Here is a 21,285-nt window from a genome sequence, read left to right as displayed (position 1 = left end):
TTTTATTTCTCTCTTTCTTATTTTGATGTGTGTCAGTTTTTTCAAATTCATGAACTTTTTTTCTTCTGAATTCATGATTTTTTTCATTTTTTTTAAATTATCTCATTTTGTTAAAAAAAATCATATCCACAAACTCTTTTTAATTTCTACGAACCTTTTTGCAAAATCCACGAACATTTTCTCAATACTTATGAACTTTCCCCCCAAATTTCATGGACTCTTTTTCTATTTTTTCAACTGCTAATTCATATTTATGATTTTTTGTACATGTATGAATATTTTTCAAATCCAAGGTTTTGTTCCTTTTTTATAAAAATAATTTAGATAAAATTAATGAAACAATCAAATGGTCAATGGTTCAACGATCATAGGCTGACCGCTCAGCCATCGATCAAGCGAACAAAGGGAGCGATGCTAGGTCAAGGAACGACCGTGCGAAACCACTAGTTAGGGAGTACTCATCGTGAAGGTCGCGCATGTGTTCTCCGTGCGGGAAAAGTGTCGCGTTATGGGCGCGTTGAAGACTTTTCAATCACGCTCCGCGTGTGAAATTTGTCACGCGGATGATTAGACCCGTGATTTCTGGTTTCCTGCTTCCTTTTTCTGGTTTTGCCTTTTACAATTTAATCCTTATGCAATTTGGTTTTCTAGTAATGCTCCAATATATTTCTTTAGATATGTTTCTCTGTGGTCGTTCTCGTCACCGCCGCTTGGTGTTTTTCTTTGTTTCCCTTTTTCACTAGTATCGGCTTCGTCGCCCCGCTGTCATTGCCCCGCTCTCATCACCCCTGGGTAATCTCATAGTCGGGGTTCTCTGTGACCTCTGGATCGATTTTTCTCCGTTGGTTCCCTGTTTCCTGTTTTCTTTTTTCTCATTATATTTTCGGATAATTGAGAATTCTAGGGTAATTACGGGTGGGGGCTTCCAACACGATCAAATGTCAACTTTTAACTCGGTTGTGAAATCAGTTCTTAGTGGTCATGGTTTCTTTGAAGGTAATGGCTTGCCCCTTTTGTTGAGAGCTAGTTGTCCCTTGTTCCTCCTTTGATTCTTGTGCCTCTATGTTCACTATGATGCTGGATCGGCGTTGTTCGAGGTGTGTTGTAAGATTATATGTCTTGTTTATCTCATTGTGGCATATGGTTGATATTGTTTTGGATGTAAAGTATTCTAATGCTTTATTTATATGATTATGATGGTTGCTTCAATTTTTTTTGTATGTTCCATGCAGTGTTAGATCACATCTTGCTCGGTACATTGAGTAGTGCAGAGCTTTAGCTATTCAAAGGGGTGACAATGATATGGAGCTTGCTTTTCACACCAGTGAGGGTGACTTATATGGTGTTCTGTTTAGCCAAGGTCGGGTTAGCTGTCAATTCCATGGTACTTCGTGGGAGGGATTGGTGAATGATCATGGTCTCTGTTATCTTGACATGATGACTATTAGACTTGAGTAATATGGAACTATGATTGGTGTTGATTTTCATCGAGGTGGCGATATGTTGTTTTCTTTACCCTGTGTTGGTAATGTTTGTTTTTAAGGAATTTTAAATTTTGTTTCACCTGATATGTATTGCCGTTCTGCTGAATTTGTGAAATTTAATTTTTTGTAGCGCCTGAGGATCAGAGTGAATCTAAGAAGAAACTTGTTGATAGTTGTTTTCACAGTTGTGGTGTCAATGTGAATTATTAGCAAATGTATTTCATGTCACGACAACTCTTTCATGACAACTACATATTGTGTTCTCCTTTTGTTCATAGGATTACTTCCATGAATGTGAATGGTCAACATATGGCGAGCTTTGTTTTTGGCTATTGTTTATTTATTTGTTATTTTCTGTAATATAGTCTTTTAAATTTTAAACATAACACCATATAACTTGATGTTTTGGTCGGGTTATTCACAGCATGGTTGTGAGGAGTTTGAATGATTTTTTTTTCAATTCCTAGGACTGGTTCTTTAACTTTTGAAGTTACTTTGAATTTTCAAGTTGATGATATAGATGTGAGCATCGCTTGTTCCTACTTTATTGGCTTGGGTTGTAGAATGGTGTTCAAAAAGGAAGACTTCAGTAATTTTCTTGAAGCATCCTCTATTGAAATAAACAATTTGATGCTCATAAGCTTTAAAGAGCGTGATGAGGAGTTTGTTGTTATTTTCAGTCTTCTGTCGCGGTGATGCTATTTATAGTGTGTGAAGTAAAATATTTATGTAGCGTATAGTTATATGCAGATATTTTCAAAATAATACAGTATACAAAAGATTGTTATTCATATATATATATATATATATATATATATATGGTCGCGCTATTCGTCACCCCGGGTGAGGAATAGTTATTCTTCACCCCCTCTATTTTCACATCAATACACCGTAATTTTACGTTTACTAAATTTTAATCTTATGTCAAACGTAAAAGAGACCGTAAAAAAATACATAGTCACCGTAAAAAATATTTGATGTCACGTAAAATTAAAACATAAAATATAGTGTAAATTATACATAAAATGCGATTTTTCTGATTTTATGACCTATATTTTTTGCTTTCTTGTGTGAAATTTTTCGTAGTTAATCAATATAAATGTATCTATATGCATTTCAAATTTAATTTATTTATGAAATGGTCGTAAAATTACCTCGGGTGAAGAATAATTTATTCTGTACCCTGGGTGATGAATAGAGTTTCTATATATATATATATCTACTATTAAAGCAGGATCGAACGTCGTGATGGTTCAACCAGCTGGATGGTTCGACCTCCCCTCCCCTCGTACAGCCCCACGTTAGAAAAGAAAAAAAACTAAACAGCTCGCACGATCTCCACCTCCTCCCCCACCTTCCTGTTTGCATCCAGATCTCTCTTCCCTACATGCCCCGTCGCCCCCCTTCTCCTGCGACCACCCAGCGCATCCGATGGTGCCCGCTCACTCCCGCTGCAGCAGGACGAGGACGACTAGGTCGAGGCCGGCTGGAGCGATCCCCTCGCATCCCACCCACCTGTGCCCCCTCCCCTCCATCTCTTCCTCCGAGTCCCGACCCCTAGGCTAGGGTTCCATCTGCCCCCGCCCCCATCTCCTGCTCCGCCGCCCCTGCCCCCATCTCCTGCTCCGCCGCCGTCCCTACTGCTCGGATGCGCACGCGTCCGGCCGCTCCAAGGCCGCCGCCAGTGCTGCCCCTTGGCGCGCGTGTCCGTCGCGACCATGGAGTCCGCCGCCGCCGTTGCCGTAGCCGCCGTAAGTGACACACGTGCCCCGCACAACCGCGCGCACCGGGAGGCCCTCGAGGCCGCGCCGTCGGGGATCGTCTCCGGCCTCGACCTCGGCCGCGTCAACTCCTCCCGTCCAAGCGCGCGCACCGAGAGGCCTTCTGCCGCACTCCAGTTTGCACATTTTGGTCTGCCCCAAGTTCCTTTGTTGTGTTCTCTGAAACTTTCTTTACTCATGTCAATGTTCAGTCTTGATATATCTCCGGCCGTATCACCTTTGCTCACGTGTGAGAAGCTGGGATTACAGGTTGTACATGACGTATGTTTGCCCGTATGCGCATCGAGCATGGATCACGAAGAATTTCAAGGTACCAACCGAGTTCATCCTCCGATGATCGATGCTCTTTTCCCCTCCACATGAGTTGCCTTCTTTGGTTAGGTTCACTCCATGCTGTGATTTTTGGAATCCGATGTGTTTCCGGCACCAGGATTTGCAGCACAAGATCTTGCTTGTCCCCATCGATATGGCGGACAGGCCAGCGTGGTTCAGTAAGATTTATCCCGAGAATCAGGTGCGGCTAGGCTAAAATACACACCGTCTCCTATTTAGATTGTCTCGTCAACTAACATTCTCTCTTATTTAGTGTTAAGATGCTCCTTTTTCCTGGCAAGGTACCCTGCCTAGAGCACAACAACAAAATGATAGGTGAGAGTTTGGATTTGATCAAGTACATGGACAACAACTTCGAAGGCCCAAATTGAGTCATGATGTGAGTTCAGTTTGTCTTTAAAGGTTGAATGCATTCCCCATTGGTCACTGGTGACCTCATGATTCTTCTCTTAAAAAATATTGATGACCTTAGGATCCTGAAAAGCAAGGGTTTGCAGAAGAACTGCTGGCTTATTCAGACACCTTCAATCAAGCAATGATGTCGGCATTGAAAGCCAAGGGGACAGTGACCGCTGATGCCGGCAAGAGCTAAGAACACTTGTTGGAATTCAACTATAAATATATATTCATGCTGATTACTAACCTGTGATTCATTGCTGGTCCATAGAAGCTGCTCTCGACAAAATAGAAGTCTCCCTTTCAAAATTTGATGATGGGCCTTTCTTCCTCGGACAGTTCAGTTTGGTAATTTTGCACAGACCATCCTCAGTCCCTTATGTTTGCTAGAATTTGTCCATTTAAAGATCTAATAAGATTGTTTGCTGGAAGCAGGTGGACATCGCATATGCACCATTTGTTGATGGATTCCAGGTATTCTTCGTCAACATAAAGAACTATAATACCATCGCAGGAAGGCCTAACATGCAGAGATTCATCAAGGTAGCAAGAACACAACATCTTCCAGGAGTGCAGCGTTCTGGAAATTGGGCTCCATGGAGCCTGATATTTGAAAAATCGAGGTTTAAAGTTTCAAAAACAAAACTGAAAAACTAACATTTACATAGGGATATATTCTACATGTTTGTAAATTTTCATGATGAAATACGTTAAGATGTGAGCTAAAAAAATAGATTTTTATAGTGAACAGTAAATGTCCTAAAAGTTCATGATTTTTTTGTGCATAGCTCAAATTTATAACATATTTCATCATGAATATGAACAAACATGTAGACTAACTATCTCTACTATTAAAGGGGATGTGCCGTCGTGATTGTTCGACCAGCGATGGTTCAACCTCTCAATCCAAGCGCTCCCACCTACATTCTCCTCTCACAGATTTTTTTTCCAACCCTCCGAAAACCAAACGGCTCAATAAAGAAAACCAGATCCATAGGCCTCACCCCGCCCCCGCGCGCTAGCCGCTAACCCTCCCTAGGCTGAACCGCTCCCCTCGCTAACCCTCCCTAGGCTGGAACCGCCGCCGTTCCCGATGCCGCCCCCGCCCCCGCGCGCTAGCCGCCGTTCCCGATGCCGCCCCGCCCCCGCCCCTGCGCGCTAGCCGCCGCTCCCGGCGCCGCTCGGTCGTAGTATGGTCACCCGCCCTCGCCCCCGCCCCCGCGCACTAGCCGCCGTAGTGTGTATGATTAATTGGTTTTCTTGGTAATATGCTTGTTCCAGAAAATGGACAATGGTGGAAGAGTCAAGGACTGGATATGCATCAACTTTTCTCAGAATGTCCAAGATAGTGCCGCGGGGAATTTCTGTCATGAACTGGCTGGCATGTGCCAAACATCTGGGATGGTAGGTCTGTGTCATCTAAACAGTGCTCCGGAGATTTCTTTTTTAGTTTGTTAATTTAGTTCCCAGTGTCCACTTTCTCACATGCTCCGTATCCTCTCACCATAGGACTTCTCAGTGGATCCTCTGCTTCCTCCTTTATCTGCGAGACCTGAACATGTAGAAAGAGCACTCAAGGCACGCTATCAAGATGCCATGAATGTTCTGAAACCATTGGGCAGGGAGCTTGACCTGCTTGTTGCAATTTTGCCTGACAATAATGGTTCTCTTTATGGTATGCTTTTTTAATTCAAAAGATACCTACTCCCTCGGTTCCACAATTCTTGCCGTGGTTTAGTTGAACTAAAACCACGACAAGAATTATGGAACGAAGGGGAGTAGTGTATTATCTAATTCAAATACTAACTATTATTCTTATCAGTTTTTGATGTTGTATTGTTTTTAACTTCTAATCATTCCTTAGGTAATCTCAAAAGAATATGTGAGACAGATCTTGGATGGTCTCTCAATGCTGTTTGACAAAACATATTTTTAAGATGAGCCCGCAGTATCTTGCAAATGTCGCCCTTAAAATCAATGTTAAGGTTCGTCCTGTTCTGTGGCTTCTGCCCACTGCCAACCTGGTTTTTGTAGATCTTTTCCTTCTATACTTCCTTTTCACATTTCTATACTCTTTAGGTGGGAGGAAGAAATACTGTACTCGTCGATGCTTTGTCAAGGAGAATTCCCCTTGTTAGAGACAGACCAACCATTATATTTGGTGCTGATGTTACCCATCCTCATCCTAGAGAAGATTCTAGCCCTTCCATCGCAGCTGTGGGTGCATAACATGTCAATCTTAAATCATTATTTATGTATTATTTTGTGGTGAAAGTTTGCTCTTTCTATGCTGAACATCCACTTTTCAGTTATACTGTTGCTATGTTCATCAGGTTGGTCGTCCAATGATATTGTGATGATTTCATGCTCATGCAGGTTGTTGCTTCTCAAGATTGGCCCGAGGTCACCAAGTATGCTGGATTGGTGAGTGCACAAACCCGTCGCCAGGAGTTGATACAAGATCTTTTTAAAGTGTGGCAAGATCCCCAGAGGATCATATTCTACAGGTATTAATCTTAGATTAAGCATGTCCAATTGGCATTATTTTCTAAACCTCACACAATTGTCCAATTTCAGGAATGGTGTTAGTGAAGGACAGTTCTATCAGGTTCTGTTGTATGAGCTTGATGCGATTAGAAATGTGAGATTTCATTTCTCTAAACATTCTCACATGGGATCTGCATGGGGCCTGAACATTTTGGTTTAATAAACGTAGGCCTGCGCATCCTTGGAGCCCAATTATCAGCCACCCGTTACATTTGTGGTGGTCCAGAAGCGCCATCATACACGGCTATTTGCCAACAACCACAACAATCAACGAAGTGTTGATAGAAAAAGTGGAAACAAACTGCCTGGTGAGTTGTTTGCCTTGTTATTGAGTTTACTTGTTTTGTGTAGCTTGTCGACTCTAATGCATGAAAGCTCAATTACTGAATTCAAAGTCAACTTTTAGTTACCATCTTATATTGCCACGGAATACCCAAAAAATATATAGACACGAAGCTGCATTGTATACATTGTTATCGAATGAAAACTATTTGTAAGGGAAATGTTTGTGCACAAGAAAAATATAGGAGTAATTCAAGTAAGCGAATATGTCATGCTTTCCATGCGGAAAAACTATTATGGTTGTGCCATGGTTTGATTGAATTATAGTATGGAGAAAAGCCCCCTGCCCCTCTATGTCGTCCTCTACTACTACCATGGTTCCTCCGCTCATGCTCATGTGTCTCCTCTCATCACCTCTTCTTGCTAAGCTTTTGCACTTTTTATCCAATTCACCAGAATTTTCTTAGAATGGTTTGGTGTCATGTAAACTTGCTCGTTCTTGCATATTCCCAAACCGCGTGAGAACATGTAGCTGTGAGTAGCAAAAATAGTTGACCTTATACTGACAGGAACAATCAAAACTTGCATGATAGCAATTCTATCTTATCTTGCTTTGATTCTTCTGCTAACTCTGTTTCTTCATCAGGAACCTACATTTGGAAGTCTGCACTTGTTTTCTGTTCTACAAGAAAAGGTGCACAAGAAGCAACACAGTGCCTCTCACAAACTACAGGGTCTCTTGGCTATTCAAATCCATTCATGAAATCTATGCAACAGTATGAACATCTACGAGAGGCTTCCTTAACCTGTAGTGACAAGCAGCTGCGGTCTTGTATCGTACATGCAGGTCATGTTGAATCTTGTTCTCTGGGACATGACCTTCCTAATTTTGCTACCGACTATAGTGTTTTTGTCTTCTTATCTAGACACAAGAATACGATAGGAATAAAGAGTAGAGAAGATGACACACGCTTTTTGTGATGTTTCATAGAGTTGCACGTGCATCTCTGCCAAAATTTATAGTTACACAACAATGTTGAGCATTTATTTGGGGGCCAATATACTTGAACTTGTATGAGTTCTGATCAAGAACGTACCGGTATAAATTATTATTGACTTGCTTATGTTCAACTGAAATTTAAGTATGAGTCGCATGTATTTTGTTTTAGTGATACACTCTATAGGACACGAAAGTATGTGGCGTATTTTATGTGATAGACGCTTGCAGTGGAGGGATTGTAATGGAGGGGTTGCTAGGGTGATAGAACCCATGTTCCATTGGTGACGACGATGAGGAACAAGGAATTTATCACGATGGCAGCAAGACAACTGATGCGAGACAACTGATAAGGTTGGGTCGGACTCAACGGCTAGAAATAACGGTGAGCAACATAAGTTTGTTGTCCCGTGACAACGCACGGGCGCTCAACTAGTTCTAGTATATATATATAGGATGACCGTTTTGTATTATTATTAGAACCAATGAATTAATGTTGACCCTTTCATTAAGAAAGAACCATTGCATGATATGGACACTTAATGCCCTCTTTAAACAAGAAAGAGAAAATCAATTATTAATGCTTCATGCATGGTACGTGCTATTTATTCATGTGTTATATATTTTTATTTAGTTTTTGCTGGGTATGTCTTCAAGACATATAGACGTATTAAGAAATGAGTTTGTGCGTACAATATCTTACGTATTTATACATACCTAGTCACGTACTAATTCATATACCTATAAAAATCGTATACCTGGTCACGTACAAACATTTTTATATAGCTAATCAATCTTGCATATATGAAAATTATACTATTTCTGGATATATGTTTAATATCATTTACAAGTATGTCTCAAAATAATTTACGTGTATTTAAAAATTATGTATCATTTGTTTGGGTTATGTTCCATTCAAAGTATACCAATTTGTGTATATCTCTAAACCATGCATGTATTTAAAAAGAGTATGTGAGCACGGTATCTTAGGTTCATGTACGTATGAAAAAAGTGTGTGGGTATTGATCTGCAACAAACATTTCTAAAACACAAAAAATGTGTGTGGGTATATGTACGTAGGAAAAAATCATGTATAGGTATCAACATGCATCATATATTCCAAAAAGTAAAAGGTAATTAGGATCACATCTTATATTATCCGGTCACCTTATTTTCTATAGAAATAGTCGTTGTTATAAAGTGTAGCCGGCCTTAATTTTTTAATACTAGATACCTTGAAAAACAAAACATCAGAAAATGCATAATACACATTGTAATTATACATACGAACATTTGCAACAATGTTTCATATTATTTTGTCATATGATACCTTACAAAATCAGAGTGTATATACATACCCTTTTTATTTGGAAGAAATCATTGCATAGAAGTAGTATACTTTTTTGGAAAGCAATAATTGCCTATTAAAGGTCAGAGCGCATGCAAACAAAATTTGGAAAGTCATATTTCATGAATAGTACATCATGCACCATGAGTATCACTTGCCATAACAGGCACCTAGGTGCATGGGCACCTAGATGCCCCAAACACACACACACACACACACACACACACACACACACACACACACACACACACACATATATATATATATATATATATATATAGGGTCGTGCTATTCGTCACCCTGGATGAGAAATAGTTATTCTTCACCCTCTTCATTTTAACATCAATGCATCGTAATTTTACGTTCTGTAAACTTTTTCTTATTCCATACGTAAAAACAGACCGTAAGAAAATATATAATCATCGTAAAAAATATTTTGCTACGTAAAATTACAAACGTAAAAACATAGTATAAAAGATACATAAAATGCATATTTTCTTGTCTTACAGCCTATATTTTTAATTTTTTTATGCCAAATTTTACATAGTGGATCAATATGAATGTAACTATTTGTATTTTAAATATAATTTATTCATGAAAAGCTCGTAAGATTACCTCGGGTGAAGAATAACCTATTCTGCACCCTGGGTGATGAATAGACTTTATATATATATATATATATATATATATATATATATATATATATAGAGAGAGAGAGAGAGAGAGAGAGAGAGAGAGAGAGAGAAACTCTATTCATCACCCAAGGTGCAGATTAAATTATTCCTCACCCGAGCTAATTTTACGACCATTTCATAAATAAATTAAATTTGAAATGCAAATAGATACGTTTATATTGATTCATTACAAAAAATTTGACATAAGAAAACCAAAAATATAGGTCATAAGACCAGAAAAATCATATTTATGAATAATTTACACTATGTTTTTATGTTTGTAATTTTACGTGATATAAAATATTTTTTACGGTGACTATGTATTTTATTACGATCTTGTATAAGATAAGATTAAAATTTCAGAAACGTAAAATTACAGTGTGTTGATGTGAAAATAGAGGGGGTGAGGATATACATATATATATATATATATATATATATATATATATATATATATATATATATATATATATCAGCAGGAGGCACGACTGTGCAGCTTGTTAATGCACGGTTATGCTCGGGGATAACACTTTCATGAAGGTGCTAGAGAGAAGATTGTTCATGGAGTAAGGACACGGTTCTTCATGAATCACTAGTAGAAAAAGGGCCTTTTGTCCCAGTTCATAAGGACCTTCTGTCCCGGTTTTGGAACCGGGACAAAAAGCTCGTTACTAATGCCCTTTGCCTTTAGTCTCGGTTCTTACACGAACCGGGACAGATGGGCCTCCATGTGGCCGCTGCGGCCAGGCCAGGCAGGGGGGCCTTTAGTCCCGGTTGATGACACCAACCGGGACCAAAAGGCATCCACGCGTCAGCACCTGGCTGGAGCTGATGTTTTTTTTAAAGGGGCTGGTTTAGGGGGTAATTTAGGTTGTTATTAGCTAGCTAATAGAGAAAAGTGTCCTCTCTTATATATCTCCGTGCTTGGTCATCCGTCGTGCTTTCTTTTTTACATCTTTTTTACACTATTTTATTTCATATCATTTTCGTTGGATCGCAATAGTATTCTAATCGATCATCTAACAACTCATCATCAACTTAATAATATACCAAGTTATCATATGATACACATAAAATAAAACAGAGAAACATCATAATATATATATAGTCATCATATGCATCATGCATCCTAATTAATGGATCATGTCAAGAAATAATATAAACTAGAATAACTTGTCTCTTATAAGACCTAGTCCTCGCTCTTAGATATAATGTCATAAAACAGAATAACACCTATGGCTCCATGATGAATCACAGAGATCCAACGGTCTCCAGCTTGTGGCTCGCGAACCTTCTTTATTTCTCTCCATGCTTCAATTTGGAGTCTTTTTGATCTTGATTTGAAGTTAATCAAGTATGGAGCATAGAACTCAGCCCTCAGCGGGTTTCTAATTCTCATTTGACCTTCTGGGTCCATTAACGGAGGCACTACATCATGTGGCAGTTGCTGTTGAAGAACATAATAATAACCTAGTTAGCAATGTAATCAACACCATTTATGCAATAGTGGAGCGTACTTAATTAGGAAACTCTTACCAAGACATTTCGGCGAATGTCATCTCGACTCAACCTATGCACTAGTGGCATGTAAAATGAATAATTTTGGCCAATTCCAAAATGATACGGGAAGGTATCCCTAGAAGCCAGAACACCAGCAACAAGAAAGTGGAGAAGATGATCCTTCTCCTCCCAAGTTAGATGTGATCCATACGTGTAGTATGTCGTGTCAATTAATTTTCGTAATTCAGTCGAAGCAACGAAATAAGTTGTAAATTATAATTTAACAAATTTAGTATATAGATGAACACCAACTATTTCTAAATATAAATGCAAATTACTTCACATGGAGGTAAAACAGAAAGCATATCATCGCTAACCACCCAAATTTTGTAATAATTTAATGTTTCTAAAATACTTAGAAATTTTGTAATTGTCCACAGGATGTGGGTATTATATAAACCATTCAAAACGATCACATGTGCTACGATCATTCAAAGGACAATTTGAGTTGTTGTTGTTGTTTGTACAACATGTAACATGATATAATTATAACTATGGCCCAATAACTAGGAACCTGCAACGTGTGGCCAACGTTTTAATAGACGATGAACACCACATGACATGTAAATTATGAGAGGAAAACAGGTTGACTACACCAACTATTTATAAATATAAATGCAAATTACTTGACAAATATGGTTGAGAAACTCACATGGAGGTAAAACAGGAAGCATATCATAGACAACCACCCAAATGTCGATGTTGTCTGCGTATTATCTTCAGGACGAAGATCGAAAGTGATTTCCATTCCCTTCTGAAATCCATATGTCTTGCAAAGATCTTCCCACTTTGGGCATTCAAACTCTGTTTGAAAACTGAATTAAATACTTAAATAACAAATGTGTGACCATGTATAGTCCTCAGCTTAGCGCTCCTCGTCTTAATTCTCTCGCGGTCTTCGAAACCGAGCCTCTCCAACACATATCTTCTTGCATGGCAAGGGAGGTACATGTCGCCGTTCTCGTCAATCTTCATGCTGAAGAACCTATCGTCTCGCAGGTGAGGCATGTCGCACATATCCTAAGAGTCGCCGCAATATTCACACTCGCAATATCCATCGTCAGACATTTCCTGTTTTAGTGTGGTAAATGTGTGTAAACAACAATATAATCGTGACACACTATATATATCGAAAGAATTGAACATCTATATATAATAACTCTTCATGCTTGCATCATGCATCATCATATATAACAACAAGTCCTACTAATTAATCATCATCATACATAGTTAAATAAAGCAAAGGAAAACCTATAACCTATATAGAAAAGAAACCTATCAAAAACAGAGCGGAATGTTCCATAAGCTTCCTAAGACAGGTCCCACACGTATACAAGCGCACGTATAAGACTGGCCGACCCAATATAGCGTTGTAGCGGGTGTTGATCTCAGTATTGCTTGCAAAGAGCGATGCATATTGTTAACCGTGGCGCACGATGTTATGGGTTACTCGCAAATGAGCAACGCGTGGCTCATGCACCAGAGTTTTTTTATATTTAGAATTCACCACCTTTATTCAAAACTCTGTACAGTAGTGTTTGTTACATTAATGATATCAGGCGTTGTGTTTAACCAAACATGTCTGGGGCAGCTAGGGACATTGCCGCTTTCTCTAGATCATAAGATTCAAAGTTTGCTTCTCGCCGTTCATACACCAAATCAACTCTTTCAAAAATGCCGCTGCCTAGATTGGATGTCTCTAATATGTCAAAACTAGTTTAACTATAGTTCTATTATTTTTCTAACTAATTATATTAAACACTTTCTCTTCTTATTTTTTCCTTTTGACATATTCGATCTTTGCATATATTTAGGACAGTAAAACTGTACCATTTCCCTGGCCTCCCACGCATCCTTACCCGCAAGCCGTTAGATTTCGTGTTCGATACATACATGGCCGTCCGATCTAAGTTTGGATCGCGAACTGGACCGACTGTCCTATTGGGCTGCTACTCCCGTAGCATTTTCGGAGGCCTGTGGTTAATTCGGGCCCGCTCATTCGCGGAATTACCAACCCATTAAACAATTTCCCCATCCACCAACCCGTGACCAAGAGAGCAAGCGTCTGTCCACATCTTCCCCGACCTCTGCCCTCTCGATCTGGCGAACCCTAGCTGCCACGCCGCCCCGAGACCTTTACCACGGCCTCATACACCTCGTCACCTTCCGCTGGCTGCTCCCCTTTGTATCCCTCCTCCGATCCTCCTTTAACACATCCAGCGATGCCTCCTCCCCGTTGACCCACGCCACCTGCACCTCGTCACCATCCGCCGGACTCCCCCACCGCATCCTCGCCCAGCTCCTCGTGTAGCGATTTCACAAACCTCGATGATGCCACCCCGCACCGGCGCACTTATAGCGGCCACGGTGACTGGCAATGAGGAGGAGGAAGCTCTCGACCATGGATTTGAGCGCTTCAATGGACTCCGTCGAGCTCCTCATCGTGTCTGCACTCCGATGTCCCTTGCTGCCACTATCTCTCCAGGGGAACAAGTACATGCTAAGTGGTTCATGATTTTTTTCTCCCCGCCTCTCCCCAACCTCTCTCCTAGAACACACTTTCAGTAGTGTTTCAGTGTTAATCTGCAGTCAATATATATCAAAGATCATTTTCTTCAGATAATTGTGCAGGTTTGTGAAGGAAAAGAAAAGAAAAGGAACATGCCGTAGCAAAATTTTGGTGAAGAACATTTTTCTTTATCTTGTGAACATGTTGGTACTCAGATTTTGATTTTTGATGATTTGTAATTCACACATGCCTTTTATGTTCGATCCCTGTATTCGTTCACATAGTACTTGATGTTTCATGCTCTAGAGTCAAATCACCACTTGGAGAAGCAGAGGCGAATGTCAATGTGTGTCGATAGGCTTTGGACACAATCCACACGCACGGAGCTGCAAGGACATCCGATCCGGCAGGTGTGACCTCATGCTCAGATGACAACAACGACCATCATGGCACAACACCAACATACAAGTTCCCAACCCTCTCACGCAATCTGGAACTTCAACAGTTCGATTTTGGCTCTGAATCATTCTTGGCTGTCTAATTCACGTTTTATTCCATCTCTATCTCATCATAGGATCATATATGTGCAAATCTGAACTATTTGACTAAATTCTATTTCTTTTTAGTGAATGATGTCTACAAAATTTGTGATGCGCTAACTGTTTCTCTATGACTTAGTATATCACAGTAGTGGTTGGCTTAGAAGTAACTTAGTGTAGTTCTCCTGTTTATGATTACTTGCTGACTTCTCCATACAAGTTCGCCGTTCTTCATGTTTTTAATTGAGATTTTTTTCCAGATACCATGGCGCCCATCTCTAGGCGAGCTTCGTTGCCTTCTCCTCACGAGCATCAACATGAGGAACAATCATCATTGTTGCCAGAATTTCTTTTCGACTTATTACCTGCTGGGTTACAGGTTGATTTGATCTGCTGTATTATGAATCTAATTCAGCTCCATGCTAAAGTTAAGGTAGATGATTACCACCGCTAAAGTACTAATTGTGATGGTGTTTAATCTTGGCAGAGGCTTCCTTTTGGTGTATGCATCCATATACGAAAATGGCAAAGATAGCATAACATTATTAGATCTATGCCACAAAAATATATCCATTAGAAGGTATTTTACTATGGTGAAGGTTATATTGGTGCTCGATTTCCACAAAGTTTTGAATTAAGAAACTATACTGATATGCAGTTGGTAAATTTTGCTAATAATTACTCTCATGTTTTTCAGATAAGGTACTCCAAAGGAAGCAAAATTTAAGAGCCACAAAGTTATTGAAATCAAATACTACAATGTTTTTGTTATTTTTTCCAACCAATGGGTAATGAAATTCAACCTTGAAATCCTTAAGTGCTTTTATCTTATGGTTCCTTGCTTAAACAGAGAAAGTCTGCAACAAAAAATGTATTTGGAAAATGTTGTTTCCGAAATGTTTGTCATATGAACTGTAGTAACTAACTTATGTTGCCTAACTTCTGGATTCAGTTTTTTCATTCTATCTTAGATTAATGATATCATGTAGTAGTTCTTTTTTTTGTGTGTGTTAGGAGCATACACACCTGTCCAGGTGGCATATATATATTCTCCAAGAAGCAATGGTAAAATATGATTAAATGAACATATGTTTTTAATATGAACACTTAACCTTATTACTAGATTTGCTTTAGAGTGCATATGTTATTGTCGTATCCACCGGATGTGTGTATGGATACTAGGTAAACTTGTTTCCAGTTATCCACTAACCCGAGAAACACCACTAAAACCCCCTCACCTCCTAGAATGAGACATCACAGAGTGACCATTCCGGCAAGTTCACAACTGTTGATGTCCATTCTAAGCTTTACGTAGATATCTTTCCTTGAAATAAATAAATTGTAATTACAAACAAGCCCATCATAAAGGAGGATCGAGACCTAGCAATTTCATTTCCATAGTTTGAAGAAATAGCTGAAAAAATTGGTTTGATTTAATATGTGTGTATACTATTTTAATTGTTCTTGCTATTTTTATGTAACATTACTTCTTGATGTCTTCATTTACGGAGCTTCGTTCAGCGTAGTCTATAGATGCAACTTTATTTATTGGTGTGTACATTTTCTGTGATGACATTTCAAGCATTTACTCAAAAAATTATAATTGATTTACGTGTTGGTGCTTATGTGTGTAAAATTGATCATATAGGTGTTAATTGATGGCTGCAAGCAACGAACAATGTCCTACCTGGTACGATGAAGTGCTTACTAGATGCTCGTGCCGACTCAATACTCCTTATGGAGTGAGTTACTGAGTCTTATATTGTTTCCTCCTCCTGCATTTGTGATATACTCCCTCCGTCTCAGAATATAAAATGTTATTAAATCCACTATGTGAGTATATTGGATGTAATAGCATCTTATAATATGGGACGGAGGGAGTACATTTCATGCAATAATCAGAGAAAGAATATATTCTTTATTTGTTTGTTTCAGGGATACTAGAATGGGGTGTTGATGTCGTTAAAGTAAAATTCACTTTCTAGACCGATAAATTCAAAATCAGGTATCACATCTTGTGTTATAGTTAACATTTCCACTAGAGAATTTCGCTCTCATTACCAGTGTTAATATTTTATTTAGCATGGTCTTGGATATTTTATGTTCATGTATTTTGGGCTACTACATATATCATATTTCTTTCAAATTTAAAGAAAACAACGTTTCCATCCAAAACTTCTCCCTTGTAGACTTCTAATCTAAATGCTTGTGATTTGTTAATAACAAAGAAACAATACTTGTCATTTCATTATTTGTCAAGTGCAAACTTGTCTGCGAGCTACCCTTTGAACATACAACATAGATGGAAGTGTTTTGTCTGACTAAGTTAGCCATAATGCACAATTGAAGTGGTGATGATGCATGTAGTTGTATGTGTAGCCGAATGAGGATACCACGCTGCTTCTTAATGTTTAGTGCTATGACTTCGATAAGCACCAATGCTAATTTGTTGTAATTTTGATTTGTGTTTTGTGATTTTGTTTTATTATAGCTTGAATCAAGAAATGATAGTGGCCTATGTAAACTATTTCATTTTAGTGCTATGATGATTTGGGGAAGTACCTATGCTAATTTGTTGTTAGTTTGATTTATGTTTTATGATTTTGTTTTATTATACCTTGAATAAAAAATAATAGTATGCTAATTTGGATACATCATTTGTTGGATTGGGAAATATGCACTATATATATCACTTTCGTATTGTTTATGTTTTATAACCATACATGTTTTCTCAAGTGTCTTCAAATAAGACCCATAACCAGCTGAGCGGAAATGACTAAACTTCCAGTCTGCACTCACATTTGAAAAGAAAATAAGAACTTTGCTAAATAAAATAACCTCATGTTTTTACACAAATATCTAAAGCTACCATACTATATTAATAAAAGCACGGGCGCAGCAACGCGCGTCATCAAAGATCTAGTATGAACATACAAACATGCATATTTAACAATAATATCACCAAAAAATCTTTTAGCAGAAAAAAAACTCTTTGCTCACGGCGACGGTGTCAGGGACGGCGACGGCGACGGCGATGGCGAGGTGCGGCGCGGGGCGGAGCGGTGCGGCGACGGTCGACAGTGAGGTGCGGCGTGGGCCGGGGCAGGGCGACATCGCGGGGCACGGGGCGCGGGGCGGGGGGCGGCGACGGCGTCGGGGCGGCGCGGGACGGCGTCCGGGCGGCGCGGGACGGCGCGGGGCGGCGACGGCGACGGCGAGGCGGCGAGACGGGCAGCCTGCTGGCGTCGGGATCGAATGGAGAGAGGGAGAGAGATCAAAACTTCTAAACTGTCGCTTATATAGCTCCACCTTTCGTCCCGGTTGGTGGCACCAACCGGGACCAAATGTCTCTTTTCAGCAGCCCGACGGGCGAGAAGCAGAGGCATTGGTACCGGTTGGTGGCACAAACCGGGACCAAAGGTTTCTTTTCAGCAGCCCAAAGGGCGGGAAGCAGAGGCCTTTGGTCCCGGTTGGTTGCACCAACCGTCACCAATGCCTCCCTTTAGTCTCGGTTGGTGCCACCAACCGGGACCAAAGGCCTTGCGCGGTGCGGTGTCATGTTTAGTCCCACCTCGCTAGCCGAGAGGGGCTCGGAGTGGTTTATAAGCCCTGCCGAACCAACCACTTTGAGCTCCTCTCTACTGCAGGCTTACGGGCCTAAAATCACTCTCCGTGCTTGTGGGCCTATTGGGCCTACTGCGGGCCTGCATCCTGGCCCTAGTAATGGGTTTCTAGTCGTATGCAGGTCGTGGTGGCCTTGTAGGTGGCACTTTTTCTTTCTTTTATTCCCTGTTTTTTGCTTTCTTTTTTGTTTGTAATTACTTATTTATTTTCTTTTACGATAATTCTTTTTTCTATTAAAGTTTGTAACAAAATTCTAATTACTTATTTATTTTCTTTTATGATAATTCTTTTTTGCTTTTAATGTTTTGAACAAAATTCTAATTACTTATTTATTTTCTTTTATGATAATTATTTTTGCTATTAAAGTTTGTAACAAAATTCTATATAATTTTAGTTTCAATAATACTAGAGGTTTATAAAAGCTTTTTAGTTGATTCCTTTAGTACGAGTTCTAAGGCTGTTACAAAGGCATTTTATTTGGTACAAGTTTTAAGGCTGGGGCCCCACGAGCACCTTTTGGTACCGGTTCGTGGCATGAACCGGTAAAAGAGTTTTTTAGTTGATTCTTTCTGCAGCTGTTTTTTAGTCCCACCTCGCCAAGCGAGAGGCACTCGCAGCGGTTTATAAGCCCTGAGTGTAGAGACGATGAAGGGAGAAGCGCAGTGCTCACCTGCACGTTGGCATGAAGCTAAGCAATGTGCAGGTGAGCATTGCGCCTCTCTTTTATTTTGGCATGGTATCATCTTTTCATCCACATAGCATATGCAAGAAAGTTGAGAGGGTTACGGCAAAAACTGGATGCACTTCGTGTACAAAATGGACAATCTCTTTGGAAGTATTAGGGTTTCATACGGAAACTCGCCTGTTACAAAGGGATTTCATTTTTTTGAACTTATTTGAGCTCCATAGTTTTTCTGTGTTCAAAATGCACCATTCAAAGCCACATCAACAATTTACAACCCTTTCTGACATAATTTGTTATTTTTCATGCATTTACTGATTATTTTGAGCTATAAGACCATGAAATTGAAAAGCATTTGAAATGAACTCTCAAAAGGTTCCAAGTTGGCATGGTATCATCATTTCACCCACATAGCATGTGCGAGAAAGTTGAGAGGGTTACGACAAAAACTGGATGCACTTCGTGTACAAAACGGACAATCTCTTTCGAAGTATCAGGGTTTCATACGGAAACTCGTGTGTTACAAAGGGATTTCATTTTTTGAACTTTTTGAACTCCATAGTTTTTCTGTGTTCAAAATGCACCATTCAAAGCCACATCAACAATTTACAACCCTTTTTGAATTCATTTGTTATTTTTCATGCATTTGCTGATTATTTTGAGCTACAAGACCATGAAATTGAAAAGCATTTGAAATGAACTCTCAAAAGGTTTCAAGTTGGCATGGTATCATCATTTCACCCACATAGCATGTGCGAGAAAGTTGAGAGGGTTACGGCAAAAACTAGATTCACTTCGTGTACAAAACGGACAATCTCTTTCGAAGTATCAGAGTTTCATACGGAAACTCGTCTGTTACAAAGGGATTTCATTTTTTGAACTTATTTGAACTCCATAGTTTTTCTTTGTTCAAAATGCACCATTCAAAGCCACATCAATAGGCTGTGAAGATAGGCTATGAAGATGCCCATTAATAGATATCAATGTGAATGAGTAGGGATTGCCATACAAGAGATGCACTAGAGCTATAAGTATGTGAAAGCTCAAGAGGAAAACTAGTGGGTGTGCATCCAACTTGCTTGCTCACGAAGACCTAGGGCAATTTTGAGGAAGCCCATCATTGGAATATACAAGCCAAGTTATAAAATGAAGATTCCCACTAGCATATGGTAGTGACAAAGCAAGAAGCGCTCAATCATGAAGAACATGGTGCTAACAGGAAGCACAAGTGTGGAAAAAGATAGTAGCATTGTCCCTTCTCTCTTTTTCTCTCATTTCTCTCATTTACTTATTTATTTGGGCTCTTGCTGCGGCAACAAAAGTCCTTCCCTGGAGCGTAGGAATTCTTCTTGTTACTTCTCTGGTTTGCGTTGGTTTTTACCTTGAAGAGGAAAGGGTGATGCAGCACAGGAGCAATAAGTATTTCTTCAGTTTGAGAACCAAGGTATCGATCCAGAAGGAGGGCCTCGTCAAGTCTAAAGTACGTGTGCAAACACAAACAAGCTTGCACCCAACACTTCAAAGGGGTTGTCAATCCCTTCAAGATTGTTTGCAAAGTGAGATCTGAAGGCAGAAAGTGCAACGAAGTAAAAAGTGTAAGGCTGAAAATATGGTGTGGAGTAGACCCTGGGGGCCATAGTGTTCACTAGAGGCTTCTCTCATAATAGCAAATATCAAGGTGGGTGAACAAATTACTGTCGAGCAATTGATAGAACTGCGCAAAGTCATGACGATATCTAAGGCAATGATCTAGCATATAGGCATCACGTCCGAGACAAGTAGACCGATACTTTCTGCATCTACTACTATTACTCCACACATCGACCGCTATCCAGCATGCATCTAGTGTATTGAGTTCATGAAGAAAAGAGTAACTCTTTAAGCAAGATGACATGATGTAGAGGGATAATCTCAAACCAACGATGGAAACCCCATCTTTTTACCCTTGATGGCAACAACACGATATGTGCCTCGCTACCCCTTCTGTCACTGGGTGAGGTCACCGCATGGTATGAATCCAAAACCAAGCACTTCTCCCATTGCAAGAATCATAGATCTAGTTGGCCAAACAAAACCCACAACTCGAAGAGAATTACAAGGATATGAAATCATGCATAAGAGAGATCAGAAGAAACTCAAATAAGATTCATAGATAATCTCATCACAAATCCACAATTCATGGGATCTTGACAAACACACCGCAAAAGAAGATTACATCGGATAGATCTCCATGAAGATCATGGAGAACTTTGTATTGAAGATCCAATAGAGAGAAGAAGCCATCTAGTTAGTAGCTATGGACCCGTAGGTCTATGGTGAACTACTCATGCATCATCGGAGAGGTCATGGTGTTGATGAAGAAGCCCTCCGTGTCCGAATTCCCTCTCCGGCAGGGCATCAGGAAGTGCCCCAGATGGGATCTTGCGGATACAGAAGCTTGCGGCGGCTGAAAAGTAATTGCGATCGTCTCTTGATTTTTTGGGTATATTTGGGAATTTATAGGCGCAAGATCTAGGTCAGGGGACCTCC

At 39.8% G+C, this 21,285-nt stretch overlaps 1 pseudogene; it reads left to right on the top strand.

The window, feature by feature from the left end:
• The first annotated feature begins 3,202 nt into the window (after nt 1-3,202).
• On the top strand, nt 3,203-6,906 carry LOC123396248 (annotated as a pseudogene).
• Nucleotides 6,907-21,285: the final 14,379 nt, after the last annotated feature.

Source organism: Hordeum vulgare, chromosome 5H (genome assembly GCF_904849725.1).
Source record: "Hordeum vulgare subsp. vulgare chromosome 5H, MorexV3_pseudomolecules_assembly, whole genome shotgun sequence".
NCBI classification, from domain to species: domain Eukaryota; kingdom Viridiplantae; phylum Streptophyta; class Magnoliopsida; order Poales; family Poaceae; genus Hordeum; species Hordeum vulgare.
This window is presented reverse-complemented; position numbering and strand designations above follow the sequence as displayed.